The 21675-nt window shown below is 35.0% G+C and overlaps 1 protein-coding gene across 5 annotated transcripts in view; it reads right to left on the bottom strand.

Annotated features, from left to right (window-relative positions):
- The window catches only part of unc-13, a 762035-nt gene that overhangs the window by 226981 nt on the left and 513379 nt on the right, over positions 1–21675 (bottom strand). The window lies entirely within an intron of this gene.

Raw genomic sequence — 21675 nt, forward strand, 5'->3', positions numbered from 1 at the left:
TCTTTCAGAAACGGTGTGAAATGAATCCTGCTGAGCGTTAGTTGCTAGGAACATGTTATATACACTCGCTGTACTGCGTTGTTTGTGTGCTAATTAATTAAAACTTTGGTGATTTATACTCCTGTAGAAACATGGGGGTAAAGTACAATGGCGGTTTACTGTAAAAGTTGGAACAATCACGGCAACTAAGTGAACATCTCTGCTTGCTGTTTTTGTAGGACGCCTTCCATTATTCACATTACGCTTAATCTGAAAAGGAAGAAAATTAATTTTAAACTAAGTGAAACGATTATTGACCTATAACATTAATCATGTCAAGGAAAAAAGTATTACTTGAAAAGAAAATTTTATATAAATATACATATATAGAGTATATGTGAAAATAACTAATAAATATATAATTTTACACGTGTAGTCTAATTGAAATGTACATTATGAAACTAAAGTACGGATTTTCTAGTAATTTTCAATGTGGCTAAAAATAATAACATTCCAATATTTCATAGTTCTAGCATTATTTTAAGATGAAAATGATTTGTCCCAAATAGGTTCTGACAAAAATGCATTGGAAAAACTCGGTTTTCAGAAATATCAACCAAAGGAGATTAAATTCAGTAAAGCTTACAGTGTGATTATGAACTTTGCATTAGATTTTGACATTCAGAAAGGATTCTCTTTACATTGGTAAACACAGTGAGGGAAGTGGGGAAAAAAATCACAGGCGGTATGCTACTCCAAGATTTCCCCCTGGCATACCTCCATTTAAAAAAGGCATACCTCTCCCTTACAACATACACATACGTGATTTACATAATAAATTGTTTCGTGCAGTCAGTAACACGAATGTTTTAAGCTTATGCAACACATTAAATTTCTTAATAAAATAATTTCAAGTTACTTCAGTTATTTACAAGATTGTTTTTGAATGTCCATTGAGAGGGACTTATCATTTAAAATTATGTTAAAGCTTCGAAGTGCCTTATTTAATGATTAATAAAAAGTACAACAATAAAAATGACAGTCACTAAATTGGTAACAATGACCATCACAAGCTACAGACCACAGCCTTCTATATTTGTACTCTTTTCTGTGAAGAAATGTATAAACAAATTTTTACGCACCACATTTTTTCACAGTGGTCTGTATATCAAGTTTGCTGGGCGACCAGTAAATAAATTAAAAAAAAAACATTTTTTCAGTGACGGTATATAATTTTTCACTAACGATATGTTTTCTGGCCATAGAAACCAGTGGCGGTATTCCATATCGGCGCATACCGTCTCTCTTCCCTTACTGAGTAAACATATCGCTATGTTAAATAGCTTACAGCAATAAATAAATTATTATTTACAATAATCAGAAGACATATTGGATTCTGTATTTTCAAGTATTCATGGAAATATTAAAATTAAACTCTTTCGTTCTCTAAAAATTATAAATAATCAGCTGTTGAGGTTAGTCACTCATAAATAACACAATAATGGCAGTTTTCATGAAGAAACTTGACGAATTATTACATAATAAATTACGTTTCCCTAAATTGGCAAGTTGGAACAAGAAGTTGTCCCTAAACACTTGGATTTGCGTATGCGAAAATGAAGTACCTACTATAGAATTTGTAGCATTATCACAGAAAATAAATAAAATACAAATGCTTTTTGAAAAGGATAAATAAAACATAGCCTTGATTTGATTTGTTGACTAGAATGTTAGTGAAAGAAGCGAGCAAAGGATAACTTGAAATCAATAAAGAAGAATGGGGATAGTAATATAATTATATGTATAGAAACTGATTAGAGAAGTATGGAATGGAATTTACGGAGGGGCGCACAATGGCCCAGCATTGCGTTCACCCTCAATCTAGGCGCATTCCAAAACCTACATCGGCTGACTACACTAAGGTTCGCTGCTATCCAGGTTTCGAGAGACAACCCATCTCGTACCTAGGTCAGCGCCTTCCGTGCGTCGCCAGTCGGCGATCGGGGAATGCTATGGAATGATGACGAAATAGAGAAATGGCGACGGAATGATGTAGATGCCTAATATGGGGAAAAATTGGAGAACCCCAAGAAAAACTCCAACTGCGACCTTGTCCGCCACAAGTGTCGCTATGGATTTTATATTAAAAATCCCAGACATGACCGGGACTCGAACCCGGGCCGACTGCGTGACAGGCTGAAGTTCTGACCCCTCAGCCACCGCAGAAATCGTTTACAAAAGTAACTTTAATATAAATCTAATGAACATAGTGCAGATTTGTTAAGGATGTTGATAAGAAATTTAAAAAATATAAATAAGTAGAAGGATGCAGGTTAAGAAAATTATATCATCTCTCTATGTAAAAGAAATTTTTATTTAATTAGAAACAATACTATCTTCTATAATACAACGAGTGCTGATAGTTTTCCGGTAATTTAATTCACCTTAACGAATGTTTGCTGTCATGGTAATTATTTCGAGACCGGAGGTCGAGAGAAAAATTATCTAATGACAGCAAACATGAGTTTATAAAGCGAAATGAAATTACCTGAGGATAATTATTATCACGAATTGTATTTGGCAAGATAATCCCAATGCGAACAACTGTAATTCTGAACAACTAAACATTCAAATACCTTACTATAGTAATACCGGACAGCTGTATACTTGCAGCATTGACGTGAGTGCGAAATATCGCGGACCTGACATCTAGCGGAGCGGTGTGGAATTACATCCACAAATACAAATATTAACATAGAGAGAATCGGACTATTGTTTAAAACGTGAGGTATTAATATGGAATAATATACGAGACACTTAAGAAATGTTGAATAGTATTTAATGTAACATTATTATTTTGTATGAAAGCTAGATATTATGAGAAATATTGCATAATTCGTATTACTTTCCGTTATTAATTGTTACATATTTTTTCTTTGCTTTAGCAAGACAAAATTAATTCCAACATTAGGAATGAATTTACAATAACGCATTATATACGCATTGCTGACAACTGCAAAGATAAATTTGATAGTAATAATATATGATGTTTATAATAATTAGTAAAGGCATGTGGACAACAATAAAACTTAATTTGATAAAACCTTAAAATTTCCTCACCTCCACATGCTAACGTTGAGGTGAACGATCATGCAACTACTACGAGGGTAATGTGTGGCTAGCATCATGATTCTCCCAGCCGTCATAGCTGGCTTCTGATTCACGGAACGGATTTAGCTACTTATTGTAGCACCCAAAATTCAACATAATGCTGGCTGGGCATTGATCCCACATACTGAATGAAATGTCATGAGGAAATTTCTTCCCCCACGAAGACAATAACCGCAGCTTATTCTGTACTGCTAGTCTAAAGGCATGATGCCCTAGACCTCAACGCTGATGCGTGGGACTTAAAACATAAAAAGTGACATTAACGTCTGAGAAATGGTTAGAAAATTTGACTGATTTCCTATCTTGGACACTATGCACAAGCTGTAATGAAACGTTTTTAGTGAATCAAATACAAGGAGGAGGCGATGACTTTCAAGTCGAATGCCAAGTTATTAGGTGCTGCCATTGCAATGTAGATTTTCTCGTTGCTTATTTTAAACAAGCAGAAATGACTACAATAAAGTTTGAAATATAATACAAAATATGCAGAAATATATTATGTAGGTTAGATGAGGATAATTGTAAACAGGGGGTAATTGTAAACAAATGCTGTGATAAATACAAAACTGTCAATATAAAAATTTTAATTCGGGGGAATATTTAAATTAACATGTTGGCTACTCGACAAAGCAGTTTGGCGCCAAATAGGAGTAACTGCTTAGTTATGATAGAATATGTGAGAGTCTACAAAAAAAGTTGAGAAAGAATTTTGCTTCACCTTCATTTTTGGCATTGTAAGTAAACGTACAGTACCATTTTTTAAAAATATGTTGTTTTTATGAGTAATGTATAGTACGTAACAATTATTACAATGGTTTTTAAATCTCCCATAACCTCAGTTCATTAAATTATGACGTGTTCACATTTGCCCCATAGTTTTAATTGCTTGGGGGTAATTGTAAACATGTTTTACTATGGTTACATTTCGTACTTTTCAGTAATCAAAGAGACCCTTACCCAACTGCACTGTAGAGGATTTAGAGAGGGCTGTCACAGATGTGAAAAATAGAAACTACAGTTATCGTGAAGCTCAGGAGAGGTACTGAGTTCATATATCGTCATATATCATAAGTTAAAGGGATGAAATTTACTAGTGATCAAAATTAGAGTTGGAAGGATTACAGCTCTTTCTTCTGAAACAGAACAAAAATGTTCAGTGTCTGATAGCCGTGAGAAGATTGGTGTTTACGATTATCCCCTCTCTCGAAGGGGTAAATGTAAATAGGTGGGGTCAATGTAAACTAGCAATTAAAAGATTAAAAAAGTCAACCTTATTATTTTAAACCCATTTTCAGGGAAAAGAAATATCTAAAAATAACACACTGTTTCTTTGTCATGCTTACCGTTACTGAGGATTATGTAATGTTGAAATATATTTGAAATCAGTGGAAAGTATTTACAATAACCTTAGTCTACCCTAATATACGTATATTTTGTTTTAAAAATAATAAATTAAAAAGTTTATTGCAGGTAAATGTTTAGGGTCATAGTAATCGATATGTATTATCTAGGAAGAAATATGAATGTAGCTCACAACATTGTTTACAAAATTCGAGTGTACTCCCATTCATAGATTACGTGAATGAAAGTCGTCGTAGTTATATAATGCCATAGTCGAGCGACTAAATCCTTTGCGTGCTGGATTGCGATAGAAATAGGAGCACACAGCGGAGTTAACTGGTAACATCTAAGAAAAATATTACAACCGTAATCATAGAAAGTTTTATATAGTTGATAAAATATCGTATATTCCTTAGAATAAACCACCTAAGAAAAAGAGAGCGAGAGAGTACAGCCTTTCCTACGTAAATTTCCATGCAGTCCACGTTTACTGTACTCCCCATTGAATTTCATTCTACAGTACAGCAGTAGGAACTTCGGAACGAAGGAAGCGGTCCAGTTCCCCCAATACAGTCTGGAGTCCACAGGAACTTGGTCGTCTTCCCTCTGGGCCTGTAGGTCCCGTAGAATTAATGCGAGAGCTGTTCTGGCGTGAGGGAAATTGTTCCTCCTCCGCCTCCTCTTTTTTTTTTTGTTAGTTTTCTGCTTTATCTCTATTTTGTGGCTAACACGTTAGAAAATGAGATTTCGTTTTCTGCATATATTTCTCTCTTTTTCTCTCGGAATGTAGAAATAATCTGTTTGGTGGCTTTGCTTGTGATGGGATCGAGAGGGAGGATAAGACTTGCAGGAACCCCCAAGCACTGATTGTCAACAGTGTGAAGGCGAATGCAAATACAAGAGGGACCCATCAATCTAGATCAAACAATCCCTTTACTCGACAGAATGACATGTGCCTCACTGTTTCGACTTGCAATAACTAACAAAAAGTAGTTAAACTAGACATATGACGAAACCTTAGCTCGAGTCCGACGATAAAATTGAAGAATCGATAATAATCGATCATTTACAGACTGGAAACCAGTGAAAATAAATAAATAAATAAATAAATAAATAAATAAATAAATAAATAAATAAATAAATAAATAAATAAATAAATAAATACATAAATAAATAATGTCAATATTAATTTATCTCACAGTTGAGAGAATTCCTTCAAATTTTACTTAGGAAACTCGTGACGTTAACATTGTTAGACTCCATTTTTCGAGTTTAATGTAGTCACATTAAGAACTCTATTCTAACAAGGTGAGTAGATTAGGTCTAAGATGGCTATGGGAGGAAATTGGAGTAATGAATTTAAATGTAATTTGTAAAATCGTAAAAGAGATGTGTAATGAAACTACGAGGCAGGAATTATATAAAAATCTCAACGAATTAAGAATAATTAAGTAACTATAAGGACATTAAAACGTCGTGGGAACGAGAGGAATAGGTCAGAATAAATAATAGGGAAGTGAGGATGGACTTAGCTTGGTGGAGACTAGGAATATGGAAATTAAAAAAAAAACTGAAGGGGTACCGTATAGAAGGATATATGCCCCCTTTGCGGTATGGGAGAAGACGCGTTCCATATACTCGTATTATTAGAATGTCAAGTAACAGACAATACAAGGAAAAAGTGGATAAATAATACATTTTTGAATATGAATAGATAAATAACATAGAAGAAAATATGTAATATAACTAATATAAGAGTTAAATAAATTGGGAAAATTTTTAATGATAGTGAAGATGAAATGGGAAGAGAAAGTTAAAAGTAATGGTTTATTAAATTGATCTTGTAGTGTGTATGTGTGTGTGTTTTTTGTTTTGTTTTTGTTTATTTTTTTTAGTTGTGAGACTTGGCATAGGTGATTAAAATTGTAAAGTAAGGGAGATCTGGGGCAATATAGAATTGTAACAGATCTGTCTTACAGATATATGGTAGATGAATAAATATATCAAATATCAAAAGAACTCCATTCTGAATCCATTGATACATAAAAGTGAAAATTCCGATGTAAGATCTTTAATATTTGGAAATGGACGCTAAACATGTTATTTTATTATTGTTCGAAACTTTCTTAGTGGCGTAGAAATAAGCCCTTTATGAGATCTTAAGTGCAAACCCCACGTCAAGGGAGTTCTTTCACGTGTTCTTATAGTATGATGTTGGGAAATATAAAAAAAAATAGACCAAGGGAAAACTCTAAAATGAGCATAAAGAATCTCCTCGTATGTTGGACTTGCAAGAACTTCTGCAAAGGTTATAGGAAACTATGCTTTCTGGTAAAATAATGTTGGGGCATAGAGATACATTTCAATAGAATAAACATCAAACTTGATTTGAAATACTTTTACTGGTGGAAAAACGTTAAAACGTCACGTTTCAACAGTTGGACGTATCTTCGTATGAGATTGAAAAAAGGCCAATTTTATTTTATTTTTCAGGTCGTTATATAGAACCCATTTTTCCGGCTTGAGAGAGTAAAATATTTCTTTCATATCCTTTCGTATTTGAAGACAGTGTAAATCTGATTTTCGAAAGGTCGCAATTTTTATTTTCTTTCTACCGGCAATGGAGGAAGCCCAACCAACACTTCAACATCTAAACCAGCGAGCTGTATTTTCAAAGTTGGAGTTACATGGGAAATACTTCATCGCCTTTCTCTGAAATTGCAGTGCACAGGCGGGAATAGCATTAACTATGGTTTGGTCCGGTTTATCATACGCTGTGATTGCAACTGGGAATACTACCTGTCAATTGTGAATACACAGAGCTGCTGACAACTGCAACTGTTGTGGTACAGCTTTGGGAGATAGTGGATTGCGACAGTTGCTGGAAACCTAATTCAGGGACTATTTTGTTAACGTGCCTGCAGACAAAGTGACTAAATTTCACGTTATAAAAGGTATGCGGAGAATGGAGTTGAAGTTGAAGCTTTCGTAGTCATTCATACAGAAGGATGAATTTGATAGTAGATTGACAGAGCTTCAGAATTGTTTAGCAAACAGTATGAAAGAAAAAGAAAGAAACTTTAGCAGCCAACTGGAAAAGCTGCAAATGATGAAACATCACTATCAGAACCATCATACGTAACCATATTCTTTTATGAATTAAATTGTGTCCACAACTTTGTGCAAACCTTATTCTTTAACAAAGTTTCATCAATTTCAAAAGTGTCTAGATTTACGAGTTCCTAGTCAATCTCGATAGTCTAAAGGTCACCGTGCTAGCCATCGGATCTGATGTTCGCAGGTTCACACCTAGTCGATGGCGTAGGATTTGAAAGGACGATTAAATTCTTAATATGACTTTCTCTGGGAGGAAAGTGAAGCTGAAAGGCACGTGTTGTAGATTTACGGAATGGAGAAACCACTTGTGTCCCACGTCGTAGCGTCGTGGTCTAAGGCATTCTGCCTAAGACTCACGTTATGGAATGCACGCTGGTTCGAATCCTCATGCGGAAGGGATTTTCTCATGAAATTTCGGCAAGTATCGGAATGGTGTCCACTAGTATGGTGATGAATTTGAAGAGATACGATAGCGAAATCTCGTTAAAGAAGCTAGCTGGGGAGATACTCGTGCTAACCACACGATACCTCCATTCTGGTTGAATTATCATTTACAGACCGATTATTTAGTTCTGACAGCTGGACGACGCGAAAGAGGGGAAGTAATAGGAGTAATGGGGAGAGCTCCGGAGTAGAGATAGGAGCGAGCGATCAGTAAAGAAATGCAGTACAACTTAACTGTACTGGAAACACAACGTTATGCCGCACGTATGACATCCGATCGCTCTGAAAGCAAGCGACTGACAAACCTGAACACCCCTGGGCGTAACTTAATGGACTCGCCTGACCCAGGCCCACATTGTCGCCGACTGTCAGGACTAAATAATCGTACTATACCTCTACTGATGCATGTGGACGTGAGCCATGCAGCCGGCTAGCTGGTGTCGACCCTTCATGGGTTGTCGCGCCATGGATATGATTTTAATTTAAAGAAAACCTGTTCGTATTTCTCATCGATGCTGAATAAACTCTACAGTTGAAAGCGTCGTTAAAAATAGGCCTACTATAACAACTACAACTACAATAATAATAGCCACCGGCGTAGCTCGATCGGTTAAGGTGCTTGCCTGCCGATTCGGAGTTGCGCTCGGGCGCGGGTTCGATTCCCGCTTGGGCTGATTACCTGGGAGGGTTTTTTCCGAGGTTTTCCCCAATCGTAATGCAAATGTCAGGTAATCTATGGCGAATTCTCGGCCTCATCTCGCCAAATATCATCTCGCTATCACCAAATTCCATCGACGCTATATAACCTCGTAGTTGATACAGCGTCGTTAAATAACCAAGTAAAAACAATAATAATAATAATAATAATAATAATAATAATAGCAGCATATTTTCATACGAGTACTCCTGTTCTTCCATTATTTCGTGAGTTAATGGCAACTGTACAAACGATAGACCGATTTAAATTCCTGAAATTAAGCTTGCGATTTCTATCTCTTGTATTGTCTTCATTTCATTTCATTACTCCATCGCCATGAAAATAACGACAATGCTTCTCTGTTCTCGCTGTCACACTTTGTATCCTGACTGTAGGCTGAGTTCATAAGTTATTGATTGACATGCAGTAACATGTGCTAAATATGGACGCTACCTCTGTGTATTCTTGTGTTGGGAGATGGATCACATGTGTCCAGACTCTCAGCAGTGCTGACCTTTGATGTATCACGATTCAATACAACTCGACATTTCAATTTTTATTTCACTGATTTTTAAACTACTTTCCATACGTTTCAAGAGATCTAACTGTATATGAATTGCGTGTATATTTATCAAAGTCAGTATTTTTTGCATGAATAACAAATCTTGGCAAGATTTTGTCTTTAGTTGTTAGAAAAATAAAGTAGTACTGCATGTAGTATTGAAGCAAGTGACTTATTTCGTCATATTTTGAAGAGGTGATATTTAATTTTTGTATTACAATTTTCATATTATATTTATTCCGAATAGGAAACGAAGGAATGTTGGATTACTGAGAAGAGTTAGACCCTATTGTTCATAATTTTCTCATCACTAATGAAAAAAAAAAAAAAAAAAAAGAACAGTATCTTCTTGACAGGACCAGGTAGCATATCACGTCTATAAAGATGTACAAACAAGCTGACAATAGTATTCATTTATAGTATAGGCTAAGGGAGTAACGTTAGATTTTATGTGAGAGTTGAAAGTTTCGTTGATAATTTCCACGAACGCATAAAATCTGTTTACTCTCGTGTGCTGTACATTATTTTATCCATTAATACTATCTAAATTGCTTCACTGGTATCTAAATTTAATTTTAAATTGTAGACCTTTTCTTTGTAACTTAATGTGTTGTTTGTGAGTAATTTTACATAATTTTAATTCAGTGCTGTGAATAAAATCAATGTTCAGGTTGCTATAGAGGATTCCATGTTAAGAAAAACAGCATTGAGCATATGAGGCTGTTTCATCAAATGATCAGTTGTCATAGAAACACCTGCCTACCACATAGCTTCTACAGTGTACTTGGTAAGGTCCATAAAACCAATGCTTTTTTCTTAATATGGAATGCTCTACAGGAACAGTGAAAGAAAGACTTGTTTAGATATCAGTTGAGGATAAATATCTTTATCTTCCAATAGAATTATTTCACCCCAACAAAAAATAAAAAAGAGCTGTATATGTGCTATGTGCCCTTTTCAGATGATTAGAGCCAATGTAGTCTGAACTCTCGAGGTACTGGCTATTTATGATAAAAGACGAACATGCTGAACTTGAAGGAATTTTTTTAATAACCCCATCTTTTGTTTGTCACTTCTCCCTTGAAACTTTATATGGCAATATATTTTTGTTTTCCACCATTCTTCCTTCATTCTCTGTGTAATTTACTCGAGTTGAAATTGTGCCTGTTTTTATTATTATTATTATTATTATTATTATTATTATTATTATTATTATTATTATTATTATTATTATTATTAAACCGTACTGTATGCTCTTACTTAAATTATGCATATTTCAGGTTTTTTTACATTTAGTTCTCTTTTCATACAAGGTTTTGGAACTCTATTACGGTTCATTTCATTCATAAGTAATATCCCTTCTTTTGTTCTCAATCATTGGTCGGTTACATAACTATTCCATTGAGTAAATTACTTTCTTCCTTTTAGCTCTTTCAACTCGATGTTTCGCCTTTATTTTTCTCCAATACGTAAGTCCAAGTTTCTAAACGTATCAGAATTAAAAAAAAAACACTCGCGTGTAGATGTGTGTGTCTGTATGTACGTCTGTGTTTCTGTGTGTGTGTGTGTATGTATGTATGCAAAATGGTAAACATCCCCTTCCATTTTTCTTTTCAAATTAAAAAAAATATTATACATATTACACAATTTTAAAAAACTTATATTAAGTTCATAGTTAAGCACAAGCGCATCAAGACTAGCATCAAGATCACTATACGATATGAAGTGCAGAAATATTTCATTAAGATAAATTGATATTTAAATTACAAATCGAATAATTGCTATATTTTTATGGTTGTTTAAACTAAAATCGAGTAATTGAAACAATTTTTTAAATGCTATAAACAATCCAAACGATTTACAACTAACTTTTTAAATTTTTTGAGGTAGCACTTTCTGTAATAATTTGATTTTATGAAAACGGATACATAATTTTATGTTTACAAATAAACAAAAGAGCATTTTTATTTGCAGTCTTATTATGGGTTTATTTAAGTAAAAACAAAGCCTTTCAAATGTTGCAGCCATTTTGTTCTTTGATCATTAACGGCCTCTCATCCAAGCATTGCACTGTATTAAAAAGGAAGATATAACATGTATGCATTTATATGAATATGTATTATATGCATTGACGTATAATATATGATAGGATTTTCTTCTTAACACAATATATTGCATCTACGACAGATTGTTAATAATGAGTCAAGAACAAAGTGACTAATATTTGAAATTTACGCTTATATTAATAACTTTTTATGTAAGTAAACAGCATTCAAATCTAAATTAAAATACGTTTTTATTTGTATATAACATCAATCAGTTTTAACAAAGTTTCAGAAATTTCAAAACTGCACCGACTTTTGAATAATTCAAAATTATAACTTAACGATCCAGAATAGTTTATGAAATAATCATGATTTACAACTACACAGGTTTGCAAGCAATTTGTTCTGTAACGATAAGATATTAGACTATAGACATCAAACAAGGAAAACTCAGTGCGCAGAAACCAGCGGTCGTGACTGTCTCGCGCAGATGACTTATGCTCCCGTTCCCAGCATGCTCTCACGCCTACTGCAGGGGAGTAAGAGCGTTATAGCATGCGCGCCGCGAGGAGTCCGACCTGAGTTTTGCTTGTAGGATACCTAGAATAGCCTACATATTGTTGATGATGAGATCTTATTGATGGTCAGATATTCAGGAAATCATACTGTTTGTGAATGTCTTGTATTATTCAAAATCATTGCAGAATCGCGGAGTACTTCGATTTGCTCCCAGATTGACTGGAATGTCACATGTAATGAGAAGATATGAGAATAAGTCTTTTCTAGGAATTCTCGACTTCCCTTATTTACACATTCCGTGGAAGTCATTCCAACCGCTGAAGGTACTACAATTCCCTAAAAATGAAAGTTGAGATAAGAAATGAAATAGATTTGCAGCTCCAAAATGCTACAGAAAATAAGTTGTTGTTTGGTCAAGTATCCGAAGACAGGTCTGAACCTCACAAATGTGATACCAACAAGGCACCACTTATGAGACAATTAGTCCAGGAGATAATGGGGTAGAGTGGCCAGTTCCTTCCCCATCAAGCTGTTTTTAAGCATTGTGATTTTACAGTTCGTATTGGTAATTAAGAAAAAAATATAAAGTTTTAGGGATGCTTATCGGACGAAACAAGGAGCAATTTAAATTTAAAGGTCATGTTGAGTTCAGATAAGTTTGTGCAATAATATCATATAAATTAGTTTTTATTTTTCAGTCAATCACTTATCATGTTATGATGGCAGAAATGGATTCTGTTACATCAAGATACAATGTTAATATACGTCACGAATATTTTCGATTTATTTTCAAGTCATCTTCAGGTGATAGTTTTCTAACAAACGAACATTTGAACTAGATGAACATATTATTTAAATACATTTATAAAACACTAGTAAATAGTCTGACCATGCATACGCCATTTAACCATTTTATGTAAAGTATGCATGTTCGGACTATTTACTAGTGTGTTATAAATGTGTTTAAATAACATTTTCACCTAGTTAAAATGTTCGTTTATTAGAAAACTATCACCTGAAGATGACTTGAAAATAAGTCGAAAATATTCGTGACGTGTATCTTGATGTAACAGAATCCATTTCTGTCATCATAATATGATAAGTAATTAACTGAAAAATAAAAACTAATTTATATGATATAAGGAGCAATTTAGCCGAAATAAGCTTTTGTGCATCCGTGGTGAAACGAGTTGCGTGCAAATTGTACTGTCAGACTAAGCCTGCTCTATTATCCTTTACATTATGCATTCATCGCCAGACTTCAAATTCGTATACCATACCACTGGTGGTGGTCTACCATACCTCAGAGAGCTATTTAAGCCGTCATGTCTTTGTCAGGTAAGCAATACCCTGTTCCAATGCCTCTCACATAGATCAATGATTAGTCCAGAATCTACCCTACTGTCATCCACCAATCTTTAGACAAACTGTGAGGATCACCAACCATGGCAAAGATCGATTAGGTGTCACGAAAAACAAAAGGGATCCTTTTTAATAAAAGGAGATCATGATGATGATGAAAGAAAAACTGTGGGTGATTTTGGTAGAATGATGAGAGGAAAGTAGAAGCTACCCGAGAAAACCCCTTAATCTTACCTTTTTCTATCACAAATACAATTTAACCATAGCTGAGATTTGAACTCAGGTTCGCACTTAACGTAAACTAGCGCTCTGCCAATTGGGATATTAAAGTGACTCTATTGGCAGTCAATTTCTTGTATTTAAAGTGTACTTTATAATGTATATCTGTGTACGACAAAAGTGGTGTCTATCTAATGATTTTGGAAGCTTCCATTACACTGTGAATTAAAGTTATTACTGTAGAATAATGATACTTTAAATGTGAGGTCCGATTCCACTTCTTTCACATTTTATACTGACCTGAAAACGACGTAACATATTTTATTATAATTGGAGAAATTAACTTGTTGCAGAGAGTGATCAATGTGCCCATTAGAGACACTAAAACGTTTAAAAAACATTTGTTTTTATTGTAATGAAAGCGGTCTCCTCTTCAAAGGTAATAAACCGATTTGGATTCCACCCACGAATCAATACTAGCTACGTCTGATAAGTTGAGGATATATGTGCACAAAGGATACTTAACCCTACATTTAACTTTATTGGAAAACTACCATCAATAAACCTTACACATGCAAGTTGGGGGAGCAGAGAATAAACAATTCCGCAAGAATGCCACTTCTAGTGGAAATCAATTTGCTACACATGCTCAGGGCTCCACTGCCGCGTTCTCCGTGTATTTAAAATGGAATAGGAATCTAGGAATTCCTTTTAAATGGATATTGGAATGTAATGAATACTGCTACTTGGTCTAACAAAATTTAGTTTAGTAACGTCATCGTGGAAATGACTTCCAGCTATGAGTAATGCTGATAAAAAGTCTTGCATTTCTCTTTGTCTCGCCGACTACATGCGATAGGGAAATTACTTCAAATCTTTTTTCGTCAATCTCCTGATATTTATAGTTTTCGTCTTTTGGATTAGTTGTTTCTTTTGTTATGACAATTACAGTAATTAATTTCAACAATAATTACACCAGCGTACTGAATGTGACTAAGTCTTGCCAGAAGTAGCTTCCCCGACAAGTAACAAAGAAAGATAGCCCTGCGCATGCAGAAGGTACTGGAATTCTGTGGGTTTATCTTCATATAGCAGGCATTCTTAACCTTCTTAGGCAAGGCACAAAATCAACTAGCTCATCAACTTGCGCGACTGATGTGTCTATTTTGAAGTTACACAGTGCTAATGTAATAGTAGCTTATAAATAGGTGTAAAATTTATTATTGATTTATTATTATTATTATTATTATTATTATTATTATTATTATTATTATTATTATTATTACTACATACAGACAGACATTATCGCGTTTTCATTATTGTTCACAAAAAGGTAGACTAGTTCTGAAAATGTTTATCATTTTAAATTAAGTAGGCCTATGGGCCATTCGGTATCTCGTGAAACCTACCTGCGCGTCGGCGGAGAAAGTGGACCGAGAATCTTCCCTCCCTCGCTACGCTTCTACTTGTAGCAAGCAAGCTCACTTACCCCCACCATAAGGCTCTTACTATATGCTACTGCACACACAAACGTTTGATTTCACGAGATAACGAATGATGTATAGGTACTTTAATTTTAGGAGCATTAAATTCAGACGTTAGAGATAGGCAGGGCATGTAGCACGAATGAGTGAATCCAGAAATATATAGAGAGTGTTAGTTTGGAAGACCTGAGGAGAAAAACCTTTCGGGAGGCCGAAACGTAGACGGGAGGATAATATTAAAATGGATTTGAGGGAGATGGGATATGATGTTAGAGACTGGATTAATCTTGCTCAGGATAGGGACCGATGGTGGCAATGAACCTCAGGGTTCCTTAAAAGCCATTTGTTAGTAAGTAAAAGTGCTATTCATAGACATTTCGCTAGCCCGCGCTACGAGCGTGCTAAACTAGCCCAGGCTATCAACTGGTTACTTGTACGGGATTCATAACATATCATATCGCTAACACTGGTTTATGAATACGAAAAACTTTAGTTCGCTGATCATCCACCGGAAGCCCGCGCTAAGAATATCTATGAATACGGCTCTAAGGTACTTTAATTAATATTCTTGCATTATGTCTTCATTTCGTCTTTGTCTCAAATGCTGCAACATGTGTGCTCAACATAAGATCATATCGAATTTCTTAAACTTTTCATATTTATCAAAATATAATTTATTTCGACTTGTACGAAAAGACTGAACAGGAAATCAATTGATATCAATGGTAAGAAAAAATTGTTTAGGGAAAGTTTGAAGAGGAGAACATACTGATCCAACATACATACATATTGGAAACCTGTTGGGATTCGATACTGTGTTAAATCTAGGTTGGATCAGTTGTGATCCAGTGCATTACTGACCTGCTGGGACTTAATATATGAGCATGGGTTACTTGTGATAATGCATCGACGTCCTGTCCCGTGTGGGCTTACAGGAATCAAAGGGATGCTCAAATGATTGTGTGATCAAACTGGACAGACAGGCTGCGGCTTACAGACTGCGGCTCTCATTTCTGTGCTTCTGTTTTATAAAATAACACGGTTCATGTAGCTTGAAATCATAACCTGACTCGATTTCAGGCTTTATTACTCCACTGAAATAATATAAAAATCTAACAGCGAAGACATCACGAGTGATGGCTGGGAAAGGACGTTTCTTCAGCAAACCGTGGAGAAAGGTTAAGATTTTAAACATTTCAAAAGTTAATTTCTGCATTTTTAATTGAGAACTATGAACATTATATGCAGTAAATAAATATCTTTTTAGGTTATATTGTACAAAAGTTAATGTATCAATTCGATTGAAATTCTATAGTTATAACATCTATCCATCCAATCCATCCATCCATCCAATCCATTCCTTCCATCCATCCAATCAATCCATTTTATTCCATCCAACATAATCCACCCATCCATCCATTCATCCAGTCCATCCCAATCCATTTCAATCCCATGCAATCCAAATTCATCCATCCTATCCAATCCAAATCCATCCGTCAAATCCAATCCAATCCAATCCACCCACCTACCCAATCTAATCCACCCACCCAATCTAATCCACCCACTCAATCTAATCCATCCATCCATCCATCAACCCATCCATCCATCCAACCATCCAACGCTCCTCTCGATTCATCTACATGTTTTCCCTTTTTTCTTTTCTCCGTCTTTCCCACGATTCAATCCTACTGCCCTATACAGTAGTTTGTAACTCTCTCCTCATCTCCTTTTCTTTATTCAGCACTCCTCTGGATTCATTCAGTCCATCCATCCATCCATCCATCCATCCATCCATCGCTCCTCTCGATTCATCTACATGTTTTTCCTTTTTTCTTTTCTCCGTCTTTCCCACTGCCCTAACAGTAGTTTGTAACTCCCTCCTCATCTCATTTTCTTTATTCAGCACTCCTCTGGATTCATTCAGTCCATCCATCCATCCATCCAACGCTCCTCTCTATTCATCTACATGTTTTTCCTTTTTTCTTTTCTCCGTCTTTCCCACGATTCAATCCTACTGCCCTAACAGTAGTTTGTAACTCCCTCCTCATCTCCTTTTCTTTATTCAGCACTCCTCTGGATTTATTCAGTCCTCCATCCATCCATCCATCCATCCATCCATCCATCCATCCAACGCTCCTCTCGATTCATCTACATGTTTTCCCTTTTTTCTTTTCTCCGTCTTTCCCACGATTCAATCCTACTGCCCTAACAGTAGTTTCTAACTCCCTCCTCATCTCCTTTTCTTTATTCAGCACTCCTCTGGATTTATTCAGTCCTCCATCCATCCATCCATCCATCCATCCATCCATCCAACGCTCCTCTCGATTCATCTACATGTTTTCCCTTTTTTCTTTTCTCCGTCTTTCCCACGATTCAATCCTACTGCCCTAACAGTAGTTTGTAACTCCCTCCTCATCTCCTTTTCTTTATTCAGCACTCCTCTGGATTCATTCAGTCCTCCATCCATCCATCCATCCATCCATCCATCCATCCATCCATCGCTCCTCTCGATTCATCTACATGTTTTTTCCTTTTTTCTTTTCTCCGTCTTTCCCACTGCCCTAACAGTAGTTTGTAACTCCCTCCTCATCTCCTTTTCTTTATTCAGCACTCCTCTGGATTCATTCAGTCCTCCATCCATCCATCCATCCATCCATCCATCCGTCTTTTAATTCAACAATTTTTAACCATATCTTTCCACTCATACATTAATTCGTTTAAGCATCCATTCCCACATTCATACACCGGTCACTAATGTAATTGTTCACTAATTCATTCACCATAATATCATTAATTTATTCATTATTTGAGTTATTCGTTCACAAATACTTAAAAAAATATTTTTTGCTTTCTAAACTTGTTCAGTCCCTTCAGTGGGACAGTTAAACCAGAAGTGAAACAAGAAAGAAACCTACGAGCAATAGCGCTCACACAGTTAGTTAATCTATCCCAGAACGCCTTTTGCGAACACAAAAGCTATCATAATTTACAGAATTAACTGCGTTCAAATTAATTGCAAAGTTTAAATGAATTATTGAATGTATAATAAATAATGATACATAGGCAGATGGTTTTCGCCACTTGCAAAGGCGAATACTGGATTGGTATTTACTTTACATCTACCAGAGTGGAAGTGAAATAATCCTGCAGATTTTCCCAAATGTTTAATACCCTCTTATTCGGTAACTGTTATGAGTAGTATCGTGATTTTTGTTCGTATTGATAGAAAATCTAATAAAGAATCATTTATCCCTCTGGTATATTTGAATAGCGTGAACGGGTTTTGTGAAAATTTAATTTAAAAACCACTAATTTCAAGCCAATGAATGATGCAAGCAGATTGCAACGTTGTAGTCAGAGACGGAGACAGTTCACATAAAGGAAGATTCGAGTTCGTTGACCTCTTATATCTGTATTACGAGAAGAAAAAGGACTGTGTTAGCGGTGATGTTGCCGGACTGCTGAAACTTCAAACTTATTTTTCTAATTAACCGTGCATTTAATCACAAAACGTAATATAGGTTTTTTATTCATTTAAGAGTACCCTATCGTTCCTTTCAATCTGCAGGGTTATTTCACTTCCACCCTGTATGAATTCATGTTGTCTTTAGGAGCTGATCCCTGCGTCGAGCTGTTCCCTCAATGGGGAAGTACCTTCATTGTCCATGTCTCGTGTGTTATCCAAAGAATTATTCCTCCCCTCCGGACACTGCCTTGTAAGACCCAGAAAGAAGGTTAATCAAGGATATACAAATAGATAGATGAATGAATTAATGGAGTAAGTAATTAATTACAAATTAACGAATTCATTCTCAAATGAAGGGCTCAGAGCCACAGTGGGCCAAGCGCCATTTATTAAAAACGGAGAAAGCAAGTGTTAAAGTTAAGTGAATACTATAATTTAATGAAGATTGACATATAATTTAGTTTTAATGTGCATACTTTATATTATTTGCTATAATGTTTAATTGAATTATGGTAAGCACTTAATTTTAACCCTTGTTTTCTCCGTTTTTAATGTATGGCGTTTGGCCCACTATGGCTCTGACCCTTTCATATACAATCACTACATCATCGATTTAATCATTAAGGAATTAATCAGTCATTAATGGAATGTCTCCTTTAAACAGATTTGTTATTAAAATCAGAAAGTATGAATAACTCCTAAGCGTAATTCCTCGTTCTTTATTTAGACATTTTATTATATTCAATTCCTACGTGGAAAGAAATTCTTTTGTTCAGATGGGCGAAGCGCGAGACAGAATACAATAGGCGCCTTTATAATGTTTTAAGTCATTAAAACTCAATCTGACAACGAAGACGGCGCAATGGGAAAGCGGTTGTGTTGACTCCAAAGCGAAAGAAGCTGCGGTGCTCGAATGTTGAGTGGAGATATCATCAAAATGTAGTCTCTAGGAACTAATGCTTCTATAACACTCTGATTTTCACTTATACTTTAAAATAAAAAAAATCAATTACCGATAATGCGTAACAGACGATATTCGAAAAAGAAAAAGAAAAAAAAAAGATCTTATATCTGAACAATTAATGTAGAATCAAGAAAGTTCCTTTTAAAAGCTATAAAGGTAAAGTATTTTATATCAATGAAATAATTAATATAATTAGAAATGTATGACAAGGAATACACTCGGGAGGAAATTAAAAGGAGTATAAATATGGGAAATGCGTGTTATTATTCGGTTGAGAAGCTTTTGTCATCTAGTCTGCTGTCAAAAAATCTGAAAGCTAGAATTTATAAAACAGTTATATTACCGGTTGTTCTGTATGGTTGTGAAACTTGGACTCTTACATTGAGAGAGGAACAGAGATTAAGGATGTTTGAGAATAAGGTTCTTAGGAAAATATTTGGGGCTAAGAGGGATGGAGTTACAGGAGAATGGAGAAAGTTACACAACGCATAACTTCATGCATTGTATTCTTCACCTGACATAATTGGGAACATTAAATCCAGACGTTTGAGATGGGCAGGGCATGTAGCACGTATGGGTGAAACCAGAAATGCACATAGAGTGTTAGTTGGGAGGCCGGAGGGAAAATGTCCTTTGGGGAGGCCGAGACGTAGATGGGAGGATAATATTAAAATGGATTTGAGGGAGATGGGATATGATGATAGGGAGTGGATTAATCTTGCACAGGATAGGGACCGTTGGCGGGCTTATGTGAGGGCGGCAATGAACCTTCGGGTTCCTTAAAATCTATTTGTAAGTAAGTATGGCAGGGAATTAATTACTATTATCTTAAGAAAAAATTCAAAACATGCTTTTTTACCTTTCATTTATACAATCAAAATAAATCAGTGATTTTTAACATGACTATTACACTCTTACTACGTCATACTACTTTTGACCAATAAAACGGTACGAAAGGACGTATTTCAACCAATCATGGCTGCTTATCGCACAATTTTATCGCGTCCCTAGCATTTGTTTAATTTTATCGCGTCCCTAGCATTTGTTTCTTTGTTTGCCAACATTTGAAACTGCGGTGGTCTGGACGTCAAAAAAAATTATATATATATATATATATATAATTACAAACCACTCCAGTCGATGCACAGCAGTTTCAAATATGACTCGCATTGGCATTCAAGAACAAGAATTAATAAAAATCACTGATCATACCTATGCATCTTCTGAAATCCGATTTACAAATAAATGAAGAGCACCATTCGGAAATCCTGAATAAGTTGAATACACCATGTAGGCCTAAATCAACGAGTTCCACTTCTATTACGTCCACGTCCAATATAATATCAATTGAACCACCAACCACTTTCAAATTTGAAAATTGTACATTCAATAATTATTCCTTTTAAAATTATTCATTCGGAAATCCTGAATAAGTTGAATACACCATGTAGGCCTAAATCAACGAGTTCCATTTCTATTACGCACACGTCTAATATAACATCAATTGAACCACCAACCACATTCAAATTTGAAAATTGTACATTCAATAATTATTCCTTTTAAAATTATTCATGTTTATCTTTTATGTCGTCGTCGTCGTTAATTAAAACTTTTCTAACACTTGTGTATATTAGTTAGGTTATGTTATAGCTTCTGCTGTATGATATTATGGATAGTCACGTATCAGAGATTGTTTAATATTAAGATTTATTGAAAATCATCTGTCAAGTGACGTTGATTACTGGGATTCGGATAATTGAAGTGGAACGTTGCATTTTAATAAAAATGAAACTGAATCAACAATGCCTTCTTGACTAGTAACAGTCCACAGAGTTCAATGATGATTCCATAGTTGGCACAACTGATACCGGTAACAAGAAAACATAATCATAAAACACTACTGCCATCTAGCATAATGTTGAGATGGTACAATAATAATAATAATAATAATAATAATAATAATAATAATAATAATAATAATAATAATAATAATAATAATACTTATTTGTCAGAAACCAGTGTACAAGGCCTGGATATGACATCGTCAGGTTCGATAGTTGATACATTTGAAGACAGTTGTATTTTCATAAGCCAATTAATATTTTATTGTATTGGAGTACTTTGTTACTTCTAATCTTTATATACTTTCTTCTAATCGTGTAATAGTCAATTAAATCCCACTCGAGTTTTGATTTTCTCTAGATAAATCAAAACGTCTAGTGAGATTACTGTTGATAATTTAGATATTTAAAATGTTTCATATGTTTATGTTTAGGTTGAATTATTCGTATGTTGGCTATGAGGT

Source organism: Periplaneta americana, chromosome 17 (assembly GCF_040183065.1).
Source record: "Periplaneta americana isolate PAMFEO1 chromosome 17, P.americana_PAMFEO1_priV1, whole genome shotgun sequence".
Taxonomy (NCBI): domain Eukaryota; kingdom Metazoa; phylum Arthropoda; class Insecta; order Blattodea; family Blattidae; genus Periplaneta; species Periplaneta americana.